Genomic DNA, 13,696 nt, shown 5'->3' with positions numbered 1-13,696 from the left:
TCCCGCTGCGCGATCACCAGCGCAGTTGCTGATGTGGTTTTTTTTTCCTTCGAAGCGTTTTCAGACAGACATTCCATTGCGGTGGGATTTCCACGAATATTGTGCTGCATGCTCACGTAGTATACTAATTGAGCAACAGGAAAGATAAATTTATCTATTATTAGACAATGTTATCGGGAAACTTAAGTCTAGTCTACAATATGCTCTTTTGTTTGTGCTTCTTGTTTTTTGTTTATTATTATTTTTGACTTCTCACCTTTTTGTTTTTTATTTGTTTTTCGTTTTCTAATGCTCGAGACAAAGTTGACGAATTTTGAAAGAGAGAGAAATGAAGAGAATGCGATTGTTGGTAAAACAGTCGAAAAGAAGGAAAAAGGCATAAAGTAAAAAACAAGAAACAGGAAGCAAAGAACACATTATATATGAGGCTTTAGGGGTGTCGTAATATAATTTATGTCAGACATCAAGGTAGAATTTTATTTTATAACTGTATATGCTGTGTATGTTTTAATATATATAGATATATGTTGTGTGTGTGTGTATTTTTGTAGTCAGATTCTTCAAATATATATCAAATATTATATCAAACAGTAGATAAAATTATAAATAGAAAGTTTATAGATTGTCTAAAGTCATTTCCAAAAATATATTAAAAGGCTTGAAACACATGCATTTTAAAATATACACATACACTCATATATCAAACTACATGGCTCATAAAAATATAAATAGACATTATTCCAAGAAATCTGACATGTATTATAGATCATTCACAAAGGAATTAATCTATAAACTTTTATAAATATATGATTTTAAGTCTTTGACTTGTAAGAATCGTGAAAAATTTTTTATTCATAAGTTGCTCATATAATACAATTTATCATGTGAAAGTGCGAGGACGATTGCTTTTATGCGATTATCTTAAATAAAATGTTTTATATTGTTCGAAAAAGTATTGAATATACTCTCGTGCTATTACTTGATATAAAGTTTAATTTACAGAAAATTTGTATAAATAAATATTGTAGATATAGGCTATATGTTTTAAATTTTTACTCGATTCCTTATTAATTACTGTTCTCAAAATTAAAAAAAAAAGTTGTGGAAATTTCCATAACAAACTCAGAAAAATGTGTTTACGTCCATGCACGTTCCTATTTGATAGCTTTAATTATGTACATAAAGTGCAATAAAACTAAGATAAGATAAGACTCAACAAAAAGGAAAATAATTTTTGACCAAGGACTTTTATATTTAAGAAAAAAAATTTTAATTTGCTACTTGCAAGAGAAGAGTTTAGCAAGTATGAAGTTAAATAAAATCTGAAACTTTGAAAAACTATAGAATAGATGGATCTAATAACATTTAGAAACGTTAATATCGATTTTTTTCAAAAAGGTGTTTTTCCATCTCTAAAATCGAAAATCAACTGCTAAAAAAATTATTTTGCGATTAGATCTATTCTATACTTATACAAAATCTTAGACTTTTTGAATTTTATATTTTACGAACTTTCTTTGTTAAAAACAGTTTTTTTGTTAAATAACAGATGGGTACATGATATTTGAATTTATATCATTATATCGCATTGTTTTTTGATGGATATAAGATAATCACGCTGTGTTATTAATTGTATTCTATCTTTTTAAAGCAGATGAATCATATCGTAGGAAATGATTAAGTCTTTTTATTAAAGATATTTTTACGGAATTATCTCAAGAGAGTTAAACATGCTGCTGATAATGATGACTACAAAAATAAACCGTTTTAATCACATAAGATATATGACATACGAAAATATGTCACATACATATACTTAAAGAAAAACAGGAAGAAACTGCTACTGATAAAAATTTAACTTCAACATACATAATAATATACGTATTTTGTTTACATCGTGTATAAATAATCCATAATTAAAATTTGATTTTATTATATAGTATGGAAAAACATTCAAACTATGGAAAAACAATTTAAGACTTACAAAGATTTGATACTAAATTAAATAAATAATTAATTAATAAAGATCGAAAAGTGATCTTAAAATCAGAAATGATTTTCAGGTATTGAGCAATTCAAAATGTTTCAATTTGCTTCTATTGATGATCGTAATAATATGTATGTAAAGAAAGAATTGGATTACATTATCATTTTTTTATTTAAAAACAAATTCTTTAAACATTATCTTACGATGAGCATAATAATTACGTATCGATACAGGATAATATCGTAATGTGAAAATGTTGAACAAAGTGCAAAATCTTTGGAGGAATGCGCGATTGTGTGAGGCGAAGATATTAAGCGCGTGTAAAAATAAAAAGAGGACACCTGAACATTTATACCTGGATCTAGAACATTTTATAAAAAGTAAAATACCGTTTATCTTTTTCAATAAAATTGCAATCGGAAATATCTCTTTTTTTTCTCTTCTTTTTGCTTTATTTATCGATTTAACTGTTTTATAATGCATGCAATGTTAAGTGTAGATCGAAGAAAATTGATTGACAGTTAATAAACGTTTTGCGCGAACTTATAATTAGCAATGGTGATGTTCCATGAATATTAATTTCAATCCGCTAGATGGTAACTCAATGTGCAGATTCCGTCGTGCGGTACGTGTGTATCTCAAACACGTCTATTAGCCACAACGTGAGCGGTTCGAATCTCGGATAGACATACGCAACTCTGCAAAATGTTATTACGTTCGTTAGTATACCGATCGTGATAAAGTTTGTTTAATGTGCACTGAGTGCGCAATCAGTTCTGCCAATGAAAATTAGATAATCTATAATTTATATTAAAATTTAATGTAAAATTTCTTAAAAACTCTCTTTTGTTAGACAATTTATAATTGGCATTAGAATATATAGAATAGAATTCTAGAATTCTAGAATAGATTATATCTCTTCTATTTTAGAATAGAATAGAGTTCTATTTAGAATTTTATGTCCAAAGCCTGCGGCACACGATGCACACGATGTATTTTTTCCTGCCAGATTACTTGTGTTTTAGTAAATTACTAGAAATTTTGCATTCTGTGATGCAATTCTAATGATTTACTAAAACGAAAGCAATCCAGCAGGAAAAAGCGTATCATGTGTAAAATAATTTGATTAAAAGAGATTATATAAAGAAATTAACTAGTATGATGTAATATATGATATATATATATATTTAGTAGTATTGATTATTTAATATCTATACATTGAAAAAAAAAGATTGTGTCTGAATGTATTTCAAGAAATAAAAAAATCAAACCATTGATTCGATTTTTAATTGTGAGTTTAATTTTTGTCAAAGCACAGTAATTGTATCGTTACAACATCGTTCATTGGTTTTACCTCTGGCAATGTAACTGCAAAATGCTATTAACGATAAAAACCAAAATATTTGCGTACGATGTGTGTATGTGGCAAATCTCTATTCTGTGTCTCTTTATTCTTTTATGAGGAATTTATCGCTCGTTTCATTCAGAACGAGACAACGCGATTGAAGTATCAGTTTTGGTCAGACTGATTGTTAGCAAGTGGTCCGCCGGGTCCAATTGAAGTTTCAAGATCGATCGATTTGTTGCACCAAGCCTATTTAATTAGTAGTCCTAAAGCCTGATCGAGTTGAGGACTGTTAAGTGCGAATTAGACTAACCCATAGATTAAATCTTGACCAAGGATTGAACGAGCTCGTCTGCGACTTCCATTTACTCTCTTATCCTCGTCTGCTCCATTATGCGATTAAACGAGGCCGTATCATCCAACTTTTACTTTTTGTAGCTAGTGTCGGTATAGCAAGAGAATTTTAAAGTAGCAATCTCGGTCTCGAAAATTCGACAGTCTTTCTGATTGTCGCTTTAAATAAAGGAAAATAAATATAATACATAAATAGAATATATTATTTAGTTTTAATTATTTATTAGTATATTATTTGTATTATTGTCACGTTATTACTTATTATGTTGTATTAAATATTAATTGTGTTACGTGTTTACATGTTTTATGTGACTCTCATATTTTATCTTTGGTAATATATTTAATTATATAAAAAATGCATATTAATATATTTTTTAAATTTATTTTTGTTTATTTTAAGTTCTTCCAATATATTTAAATCTTTAGATAAAATTCTTATTTTAAAGATTATATATTTATATATATAATGCTGGAAGCGAATATCTTTTTATTTTAATGTTATTATACATTATAATTTCGATTATAGTATGTTAAATACCTTTAACAATAGTAAAGGATACGAAATTAGCGCACGGAAGAGAGAAAGTTAGTATGAAAACTATTTAATAGTGTCAAGTATTCTTGGCAGAAGTGTTGAATTGAAGATCAGAATACCACTAAAAGTTTCTCCATTTTCTTCTCAGGCATAACGTAGTTAAACCTATGATTCAACGCTCGTATCCGCCTGTATTGTATTTCAACTAGTTTAATCCTTTTGGTAACATCGTTGGAATGCGATGCGGTTGTGAATGGCTGTGGTGTCAATCCGCTAATGTGTCGATAACAGAATGTAATAGATCCTAAATGTCACGCTCTTATCCAAGCGTAATTATTGCAAAAGTAAATTATATTACTATATGTTACAAAGCATACAATGTAAACAAGATATAATTGAGGGGATGGGCGGAATAAAGGCCTAATTACAAAGTTTTCATATTACTAAAAATTAAAATAACTCGCTACTTTTTTATTACATACAAATGAGTACAATATCAAATGAATTTATGTAATGTTTTTACGAAGTTACATGTTATAATACTTCTCTATTACGATAAATATTACATGAAAAAGCTAATTGCCGGAAAGAGGGCCTAAGTAGAATTGTGCCTTTATCCCACCTAATTACAATTGTACAAGCTGTCTATAAAGAAAAAAAAAGGGAATTTATTATTACAAGGACGACACATTAAAATAAACATTTTTTAACTAGTGCCAAGCTACATCTTTCATTCTATGACATAAAGAAAAAAAGGGTAAAAAACGCATACACAGGATTCAGAGTACTAGAAAATTTGTGTCTGAGAGAAGAAAAAATCAAAACCAAAAATTTAAAAAAATTAAAAAATGCGATTATGTAAATCGACGAAGAGGAAGTAAAAGAGTGATAAAAGTAATGAAAATGCCTTCTTTCCTTTTTACGAGGTGGCTGAAAGCTCGAACTAAACGTACTGTCCTTCATCGACTTCATATCACAATGCATTTCCGTACTTTGCACGATTAAGTTTTTCAGACACGGCTTACCACATTTTACGATGGAGTTTACGGCTTTTCAAGCCGCATGAGTTGGTTTACGGTAATTCGGGTGTTTCATGGAGTCGCTGGATCGGGGCGAATAAGAAGTCGTAGGAATCGCGTCGACTTTCCGCTTCCGCGTTTCCGTGAGGGCCGCGCCGTTTGCAATGGTTTGCAAGAGCGAAACCTTTGGAGGCAAACAAGTGTGCAAGTCGCGGGGGTGTGGTGGTCGGTAGCTTTGCGAGGTGCCCGTAGTTCGGCTGGTGCGCCAGCGGCCAGGTGGGGGTTGATTGTGCGCGCGGGGGTGAGTGGGGGCTAGAGTGAGCTCGTGAAAATCCATGGTGGGGGTTTCGCAAGCCGCGAAGCAGCAGTGCGTCGCGACTCTAGCTGCCACGCGGTTGTCTATCAATCTATTGTCACTATCGGGGTATCCTTCTTATATCCTCCTTATAACAATCAGTGATTCGGTCGTAATTCATCAATTTGGCACATTTTCACCCCTTTCTGCTCTTTTTCTCTCATCCTCTCTCTCTTTCTCTCTTTTCTCTCCCTCCCTCCCTCTCTCTTTCTTTCTTTCCCTTTCTTTCTTATTGTCTTTCTTTCTATTATTCGCCATCTCTTCTTCTCTCTCTCTCTCTTTCTCTCGCTAAGCCACCCTCATCTTCTACCTCCGAACGTTACCACCATTTGGTCCTCGTCCTCATCGCGTTATCAAAGTCACGACTCGTTCGGTGGTCTTCTCCTTTGGTAGCGCTCCCCGGTAGCGCGCGTTCATCGCGAGGACTATTTCCGTGACTGTCGGTCTCCGTCAATCATCATGATCAGCGAGACGTCGTGCTTCGCTTGAGTGTATCCCGAGGTGTTGCCCGTGAAAACGTGCACCCGCGCCAAGTGAACGCTGGTGCCCCTCCATCGGCGAGTCGCGGCCGGTGCGCGTTTCCCTCGCGCGGCTCACCGTACCCCATTTCAGTAAGTATCCCGAATGAATTCTCTGTCCCACTTGAGCTGCCAGTCGCGCGGGATGCGCGAGTATCCGATACTTTTCCCCGGGTACTTGATCTTCGATCCGAATCCGCTCCCGCCGATCAAATCTGACTTGGACGAGAATCATTGCGACGGTTCAAGGTTTCTGACTTAAAACTACGATAAACTTGACCTTTTTTTTTTTTCAAAAAAATATATCTTTGTTCTCTTATACAATTGGAGAAACCGAAACTGTCGATATTTGACTGGTCTCGGTGTAGCTTACAGTTGTTTGAACGTATCGAATGGTTGAAAACTCATTTTAAAACGGTTGCAGTAAATTTGTTTTACGAGTATCCCTAGTATTGATACTTCAGGTTCGTTCGACATATTCGACATATTGAAAGTGTCAAGGCTGTAGATTTTCGCGCATAGCGACGATAAATTTGACACCTGATCCCTAACTATTGTTCTAATAAATATATAATGCGTTATATATAATGAGACAAAAGTTTTTGATTATACATTTTTTCCATACGCCTTAGATATCATGAGTTTGAGTGGCTTGACTATTGTATTTGGGCTTATGAAAAAAAATGAGGTGACGCGTTAGTGCAGTACAATCATAAAATTTATCGTGCTCGTCGGGCAGAATTAATTTGCTGCCACCGGAAAAATTTATTATTTGCACGGGAACATTATATTATTTGTGATAACATTCGACGGTGGAACTTCATTGCATTCAGAAACTTCATTACAAGATGCACTCTTGATTAATAGACTTGAACACGTAGGTACAACTGGTCATTTACCAAAGCAATGTATTGATAACAGCTGTTCCTACATATGTATGTGTACATTTCTTGTTGAGTTATTATATCTCGATCAAATATTTCCAGGAAAAGGAACTGTTTTCGAAAAATTTACATATGAAACGAATAAGCAAGAGCTGGTAGCTAACAGTAGAAATAATATAGCAAGAATATAAATTCCCTATCCAATATCTTCTGGATAATTCGATTTTTAAAGAAATATTGGGTTATCTATTCAATGAATTAATTGTTCAGCCGTGCTTCAGCAGAAAACGTGATTTCATGAGGCGCGATTTGTGTGATCTAATTAACTTTAGAAAATATCTTGATTTTGAGAAATTTCTTCAGTTTGTAATAAACGTATTATGTAAAAGAAAAGTTACTTCATCTAAGACAACCATTTATCGGAAAAGTGGACTAACCGACGTCTCCGGAGATGGGGGGATCTTTCGATAGTATCGGTTCATTCTTATGGTGGCATACATATTCTCACCTTAATGGAGCGTGCTACAACGATAAGAACGGCTATTTCACTTTACATCCGGCGGCGAGCCGCGAACCAGTTTTTTGTGAGCGCCGCTGATTACGTCGAACCGCCTTCATTCGAGAATAACAAATCGATATTTTACGCCCATCGTGTGCCCCTTTTATAGCGTATTTATTTTAGAAAAAAAGACTCCTCCGCGCCCAGTTGGTAGTCTTGATGCGCGCGTAGATTGTGAGCTGGAACGAACAAGGTCGAGGATCCAAGCTCTCATAATATATTCATGGAATTAAGGCTTATCTACATCGCGCTATCTCCCTGATATTTTATCGGTTCTTCTAGTTCCCCCGCTAAAACAAAGTTATCACTGCTAGGTCTCTCCGATTCGAGAAGATTTGAATAACTAAACGGAAATATTATCTACATGTAATGCTTAAACGGAGTATTTTGTAGTATAGGGGGGGTATTATCATAGGTACTATGTCGCCCCTTTTGCGAAATTTAGTACCAATTTTTCTCTTACAACGAAAGTGTTGAGAAAAGGAAATTATTATCTCTTCAATTTCGATATTCGATAATTCGTCGAGTAATTAAATCACTAATTGAAGTTCTGTTAAAAATAATTTGAATTGAAATATATATAAAATATTAATATTTCATTGTTTAACAGTTTTCAGTAATTTTGAAAATGAGTATTTAAAGATCTCAGTTGAATGTTTATATTTTACACATACATTTTTATTACTTGCTAAATAAAAAACTACTAACTTATTAAACAAAAATCGATTTTAAATGTCAAAGAAATCATTGCATTCGTATTCCAATAAATTTATCATCACTTAACATGAACGGGAAGGAAGTGACGTAATGTTTGATACACAAGTGCTGATTATGAGAGTAAAACGCTATTTCCTTAGTTATTAATTTATGTCCTATTATTTTTTCCTTAAGTACTTTTATTTGTTCTGCTTTCGGCGAACTATAATTTGTGACAAAAAATTTCGAATAGAATTTCATTTATAATTTTATATGCTGTGTAAATGTGAAAAATATTTTGAGTGAAAAATGTGAAGAATCGAAATACATATCACAAAATATATTAAAAAATACGCAAACATATTAAAATACAATTAAATAAAAATGATGAATATAAGAATTCTATGATGTAAATTGTAAATCGTCGAAAGTGGATTTTAAAATTAGACAAAAAGAGAGAGAAGCTGTTAAACCGAAAAGAGATGAGCAATGTGCATAGCTGTTTTTAAATAAAACTGAATTTTTAATTGAATTTACTTAAAATTTGTGGGTTGGCTATTTCAGTTTTGTATTTAAAATTAATCAACGTAGTTATTACACTGACATACACTCAGAAGTAAATCGTAGATAATCACGTTTCAATTAACGTAACTCCTACGAGAGGTTGACAATGAGAGAACCCGTTCCCTTCGTTTTGCGTGGTACGAATGCCTATTTAGTCGAGTGTACAATTCCGAATGAACTATAAAGCTTACATCATTGGTCAAAATTAATGGTTTGTGATGTCTTATCAGTCGCCTTGTTTGTGAGTTTGAAATTTTCGTTTGTTATACGAAATGAGACCTCGGAGTCGGTCGGAAGTGCGTTGGCGCTAGGTAAATAATGTTGGTAAACTAGGAGTTTACGAATCCGAAGATCAAAACCACGAAGGGCATTGTTGCAATGAGCTATTTGCATTTCTCCGACTTCCATCATTTACGAGTTGTATTACCCTCGCAATTGGGGTGAACGTGTTCAGTAAACGTCGTACAGCGACACGGAAGGATTGCCGCTGACGTATGATGCATAAATAAGTATACGCAAATCCAAGTGACCGTAGCAAATGAAATTGTTGTGCTGTCGCTCGGGAGAAAATCCGAATAATTGCCATCTTGATATATTCGGACTAACGTTGTGGAATACTAACGGGAAATTAAGTAGATAGAGTATGCGAAGTAATTTCCAGGAGTTGAGTGAAAAAGTGCAGAATAATACAGCGTATTATTCTGTGATAAGGGAGGGTGAGATTAATTATGAACGTAATTACTCAACTTACCTCAAGTTTTCTCTCTCTCTCTCTCTCTCTCTCTCTCTCTCTCTCTCTTGCGCGCGTTATATCAGAACTGATCGCTAAAATATAATCGGCTTTAAATATCTTTCCGTGCCAGGTCGCGTTAACTGTGCAACGCAGGAACATTTTGATCTTTAAGTTAGATTTCCTTATCACAGTCTCAAGTTAGGTTCTATTAAATGCACTCAGCGATTACTTATATCGACACGAACGACGTTTTCAACTCGATTTCGAGCGCCGAGCCGCGCCGTCATGCAAATTAAATCGCTCAACCGCAGCCCGCGGAGATGCGTTCTTATTACATTCGTCGGAAATACTGCAAGCCGGCAAATAAATTCGCCGGAATCTCAATTTTGCTGCCTGGCTGATTAAACGGATGTTACTTTCAGTTTAGGCGAGCGTTTCCGGTCTGTTTTTGCTGTCGAAACGTTTCTCACTTGCACCTCTTGGCGTGTTCATTGCTATCTGGCCGAATATGCGGGACTATCCTTTGCGTGATTTCAAGGTTGGAATATGAAAACTGTCTATATTATGTAGGTCAGATATTTCTCGACTGTTCTCTCAGCGGAGAATCTTCATTAGACATCGTTACAGTTACCCTCTTGAGCATATTTGACAAGGCGCTTGATTAATAATGAACTCTTTTCCAAATTCTGTCCGCCGTTGATAGGAACAAGCGTATGGTTTATGCGTTTTTGAAACTTATTTCTCAAAGCTGATCCTATAATAAAATAAAATGTGACGAGATGAAATTAATGAAATTATAATGAAGAAATAAGATAATGAGAAAGTAATTGATAAAATTTTACATAATGGAAGGAAAGATTAAAGAGACACTGTTACAGACGTATTTCTGATTAAGTACTTTGTGGAGGTACTTTTTGTTTAGGAATATATATAAATATGTGTATTTGATATGAATTGCGGTGCAATACTGTGTCTCGCTATGCTTATACACGCGTTCAGCATAAATTTTACAAACACGTGAAGTAGTAAATGACACGACGGCGCTGCGTGACTGGCAATGGAGGTCACTTTATACATTCACTATGAGACTCGTGCAACAAATAGAGAGTCGCTGTATCTTAAAAAGGACTGTTTTGAGAATATTCACCGGGTGTTCTGCACGCACGGATCGTATTGCACGTAACACAGTGCACAGTGTTTCATATTCGCCATTCGTGAAACAATATTTTCTATTTTATTTAACATGGCATTTTATTCTTATGTTTAAGTGACGATATCGAAACAAAGAAGATCGTGACATCTTGGCGCAAAACTCGTATATTTCTTCCTAAATTTTTTAGAATGAAATCTCTTTCAAAACGAGTGAAAATTCACCCCAATTCACTTTAGTCGATGATACTGCCACTCGGAATGAAGTGACATTTAAATTTTTATAAAGGTGAATGTTCAACTCTAATCATTGTGAATGTTTCATTTATTTGAAATGAAACATCAATTTAATGCCCGTATATTCATAGTGAAGCCTTGTTTTTATAAGGCTTTTTAAATTTATCTTTAGATGCTTTACGAATTATTTTATTGGATACTGAGCATCCAAATATAAATTTAAAGAAGCCTTAAATATAAGGTCTGACTGTGAATATGGGGGCATAAATGACTTTAGTATAAGATCATTATCTCGATTCTGTAATTCCTATATAACGACAGTCCGGCATTGTTACATTGTCGTTATGCATCTTTTTTACCATATATAATATCGGAGTATTGGAGTCTTAAACTAAAAAAATATTTCATTTCAGTATCAGAGTTGCCACAGATCTGGAAAACCGGGAAAAGTCAGGGAAATTGAAATTGGTCATGGAAAACCGGGAAAAGTCACGGGAAAATGTAAAACAGTTTAGAATTTCGAAATTTGCTCACAATTTCCTTAAACTACTCCTATTCCAAATAATTGTTATAATTTTTTAAATATTATATCCGACGTTTATAGTTCAAAACTTGCGCACTTTAAATGATTTTAACAAAATAATTCACATTTATATTTTATTCAGTATTTTTATTTGATCTCTCTTTTTCGTCGTAACTGCATTCTTTTTTCAAAACTAATTTATTTTTTGTTGGCTTGAATTTGTACCAAAAATTTTATTATGCTACTAAGTCTTTTTTACGTTTTTAATAATATACTTTCCTGCAATCCTTGAGTCTAAATTTTAAAATTTACATATTTTATATTAGTCATGGAAAATTTTCATCTGGAAAAAACTTGGAAAAGTCAGGGAATTTCAAAATTCATTTTCTGTGGCAACCCTGTATGCATAGATTCTTATCAGCGTTTTTATTTAAAAAAAAAACCGTCAACATTTTTATATCAGCTAAAATATATCAACAAATTTTAAAATTGGAGAGCTATAATATCGACTCAACAAAACACAACGTCGGTACGACGATGAGACGACGATTAATGTGATTTGCTTATTGAATTTCTTCTTGCTTGACGCATGCATTGTTTCCAATTGTTATATTGACGTATAGATTCACTCTAATTACGAGTGAAAGTAGTCACTCTACAGACAAAGAATGAAAAAATTCACTTCATACGAATAAAAAGTTATTCCAATTTGAGCGATTCAGTAATCACTTCATTTTTCAAGTGAATTTTACTCCAAGGAATTTAGAGAGTATGAAGTTGATCAATTTGTGGAGTTTATTTTTCATTCATCGAGTTTATTCAAGTATCAATACTTAGTGATTGAATGTAATTCTCATGAGTTGAACTTTAGGAAGACAATTGAACGATAAGACGAAACTTTTCACTTATTGCTAGCTTCAAAGAATTTCTACAGCTTCAAATTTCCAATTTTAGATTAATCGTGACATAAAATTGAATATTGAATATTGAAAAAGTACGGTAAAGAGAATAGACTGTGCTCGAGTCGTTTAAAATGTTATATGATGAATTTTCATACACGGAGCTTTTCTCTCAATATCAAAAAAAGGAGATCGACTTGGTGCAAACTTGTGCATTGTAAAGTTGACCAAGGAGTTTAACCCGTTTGCTTTCCCTTCATCAAGTCTATCTAGGTGTCGACGATACTATGTAACGATTGAACATGCTTTTCACGAGTTAAGCTTCAGAGAGGCAGTTAAACGATAAGACTAAACTTCTCACTTATAGCGAATTTGGTTGAATGCACTAGTGCGCATTCAATGCACTGAATGCACATTAAAGTCATTGTACACAAATTGAACGTAAAGGTATGTGCTTAATATAAATTTAAAAAATGGGTTGAACCGCGAAATACACTATTATTGTGTGATAAAATATATATTTTATAACTCGAAATATTTGTATTTGATTTGAATTAGAGATTAGTGTACGGTTTTAATACGCATCAACCGAATTCTCTGTTAGCTTTAAAAAATATCCGTTTAGATTTCGATTTTAAGGTTATTCGTGATGGTAATAAAATTGAAGATTGAAATGTTCCGGTAAACAATGAACTTTCCTTCTATTCGAATTATTAAAATTTAATACGATATGCCTATATAAAGTCTCTATTCACAAAAAGTTTTTTGCTTCTTTAATCTTTCACCCTTACGTCTAAACCCCATTGAAAAAAAATTGATCGTGGTAACTGCGGCGCAAAACTTGTGCATTATAAAGTTGATCAATTAAGAGTTTACTTATAGAATCTATCTAAGCGCCGACTTAGAGATTGAATATGTTTCTCACGAGTTAAGCTTTGGAAAGGCAGCTACACGGAGTGAAACTAAACTTCTCACTTAGCTTCAAAGTATCTCTTATACTTCAATCAAATTTCCATTTTAGATCCAGTTGTGAAGGTGTAAGTTTGAAGATTGGAATATTACGATGGACTCTCTCTCTTTACGCGTTAAAATGTCATACGATAAGTCTCTATACACATGTGGCTCTTCTGCGTAGCTAATAATAGACTGAACACGTTGGTACATACATTTCGCGACATCGATTCGGAGATCCATTATTATATACCGTGTAACGATACAGTGCGAAGTCTTACTTTGTCATCCATCAGCGATGACATTCGCACGTTAGCTTCCGACATACGCCAACATGTGTGTACGTATACGTGATGGCGCGTAACATATATTTTAGCTTCCACATATG

The 13,696-nt window shown here is 33.5% G+C and overlaps 1 protein-coding gene across 3 annotated transcripts in view; it reads left to right on the top strand.

The window, feature by feature from the left end:
* Nucleotides 1–5,850: 5,850 nt before the first annotated feature.
* Syt7 (Synaptotagmin 7) overlaps nt 5,851–13,696 on the top strand; it is a 170,595-nt gene continuing 162,749 nt past the window's right edge. For all 3 annotated transcript variants that reach the window (XM_018521651.1, XM_018521652.1, XM_018521650.1), the window contains exon 1: nt 5,851–6,206. The gene's annotated coding sequence lies outside the window, so the exon portion shown is untranslated. The remainder of the gene's footprint in view (nt 6,207–13,696) is intronic.

This window comes from Trachymyrmex cornetzi, unplaced genomic scaffold (genome assembly GCF_001594075.2).
Source record: "Trachymyrmex cornetzi isolate Tcor2-1 unplaced genomic scaffold, Tcor1.1 scaffold99, whole genome shotgun sequence".
NCBI lineage: Eukaryota > Metazoa > Arthropoda > Insecta > Hymenoptera > Formicidae > Trachymyrmex > Trachymyrmex cornetzi.
Note: the sequence above shows the minus strand (reverse complement) of the source record. Positions and strands in the feature narration are given on the sequence as shown.